Genomic DNA, 2,301 nt, shown 5'->3' with positions numbered 1-2,301 from the left:
ACCCCAGAAGTCATGCAATTTATCTGCATTCTTGGTGAGCCCCTAATGAAATGTTTTTAAAAAAAAATTAGGGCAGAAAAAAATGAATCAGAAAAAAACAAAAACAAAAAAAATAGTGTTACCTTAAAGGTACCTCTTACAGACACATGGGTGATTGCTATGTAGTTGGCAGCTTTAACTATAGGAGCAGACCAGTGCTATTGCCCTCTAGGCTGTAAGGACAGCCACTCTCTCTTAGCTTCCCTAGGCACTGATGTTAGGTTACTCCTCCAATATATTCAGGCATATTTAGGGTTAGGGTACAGCCCACTTTGTTGCCTATGTGGTTCCTGTAATTAGGGGCGGGGGGTTGTACGTCCCCTGAGTGTATATAAGCCTTGGTTGGAAATAGATTCTCTCTATCTGTGCAGATCCGGCTTCCAAAGTCATGATGTTCCTGGAGGTGAGCACTAGCATGCTTTATCTTCTCGGATGTCTCTTTAATTTTACCCCTCAATGAAACAACCGCTCCGTGGACCCATTTGATTTTGGGGGTTGGTACTCCACAGATCATAATTTTCTCCCCCATATCCCATGGTGGAGATGGCACAGGACTGGGCAGTGTTTTGTTCTGCTCCATCATGCATGCGCTTGGCATAAGTCAGGGGTGGACTCAAGGATAGCTAACAACAACAAACAATGCCAAATCCCACCAGGGTTTGCCTTGACATTCCTTGGCTCCCTATTCATCCTTTTGGCTGATATAATGCCTCCATATGAAGAGAGAGAGAGAACCAGTAGGTTCTTCCTGGAAACACTTGTATTCCTTCTCAGTGTCTCATGTGTAGCATTTGGCTGAGGGGAAAGTTGCACGGAGTGATTAAGATAGCACTTCTTATCAGATTAGCAATGTTGCCTAACATCTCAATGTCTCAAGTTCCTGGCAGGGAGGGAGGGGGGGAAATGAGGAGCTGATACCAAGGGCTCAAGTAGAAAGAAAATGTTTTGAGAATGATGAGGGCAACAAATGTACAAATGTGCTTGACACAATGGATGTGTGGATGGATTTTGATAAGAGTTTTACGAGCCCCCAATAAAATGATTTTTAAAAGATAAAATTTTTTTCAAGATGGGAGCAAAATGAGGATGGTTCATTTGATAGGCTTTGTGAAGGATTGTTTGCTGCCATCAGGCCCATGGTTACTCATAAAAGCCCAATGTGACAGGATCGAACTGACCCATGAGACATCGTAAACTGCCCAGTGGGGCTTCCTGAACTCCACATTGCCAATCTTTCTCTCACGGAATGACGAGGTGGGTTTGAATTGCCGCCATTGGGGTTCGCTGCTGAGTGCTTCCCCAGTGTGTCCCCTGGGCTGAAGGATGAACAAGCTAGACGCTCCTGGTACGAGGTGAAGTGTTGACTCATGTTGGCCCTTGTTAGCACTACAGAACGACTGACGGGCAGCATTTACAGCCAACAGAAAGTGAGAGAAGACACCAGAGGGAGAACCTTCTGCCTCGGAGAGGAATATTTCCTCAGACTTGGTGGCGTGATCGTGATAGAAAAAGTAATTTTCCGACATCTGGCAATGACTTATACTTTTTGTGACATTTTAATCTCTGAGTAATAGATTCCACTGCCTGCAGAGCTAGACTTTTCCTGTTTATTGCTTTTCCTCTTCTCTCCTAAATTGGATTCTGCCTCTTCAACCTAAGCTGCACTCAGACTGTCTCTACAAAGTCCTCGTTCCCAAACCAGAATCTTTCCTCAACTGGTCAGAGAAGCTCAAAGGTCCAACGAGCCCCACTGCCTCCCCTGGAAGAGTGGAGAGGAGCTCCCGTGGGCTACTCCAGCTTCCTCGGGCCCCTGCAGACTCTGCTATGCTCTCCACACTCCATCCATGCGGGCTTTGGTGTCATTGAACCCGGGTTCAAGTCCTTTTTGCCACCCATGCACTCACTGTGCAACTCTGAACAAGTTGCTTAGCTTCTCTGAGGCTCAGTTTGCTCATTTCTAGCATGAAAAGGGTCAGAATCACATGGATCTTATTAGGGTTGCCAGGGAGATTAAGTTACATTTTCTTTGTATCCATCATAGCACCCAGCTCATAGTACATGGTCAGTAAATGCCAGTTCCTGTTGTTGTTGTTATTGTTATTGGGACCCCTGGCGATGTAATGATTATGCATTGGGAAGTTGCCAGCTGATCCCTGGGAGTGAGATGAGGCTTTCTCCTTCTGTGAAGAGGGAAAGCCACAGGGGCAGTTCTATCCCATCCTATCCAGTTGACATGAGTTGGAATCAGTTTGACAGCAGTGA

At 45.7% G+C, this 2,301-nt stretch overlaps 1 pseudogene; it reads right to left on the bottom strand.

The window, feature by feature from the left end:
- Positions 1-1,408, bottom strand: part of LOC101663060 — a 7,693-nt pseudogene extending 6,285 nt beyond the window's left edge.
- Positions 1,409-2,301: the final 893 nt, after the last annotated feature.

Source organism: Echinops telfairi, unplaced genomic scaffold (assembly GCF_000313985.2).
Source record: "Echinops telfairi isolate 266 unplaced genomic scaffold, ASM31398v2 ScPeMD7_2;HRSCAF=8, whole genome shotgun sequence".
NCBI classification, from domain to species: Eukaryota; Metazoa; Chordata; class Mammalia; order Afrosoricida; family Tenrecidae; genus Echinops; species Echinops telfairi.
The sequence above is the reverse complement of the archived record's forward strand: the minus strand, read 5'-3'. Positions and strand labels throughout refer to the sequence as shown.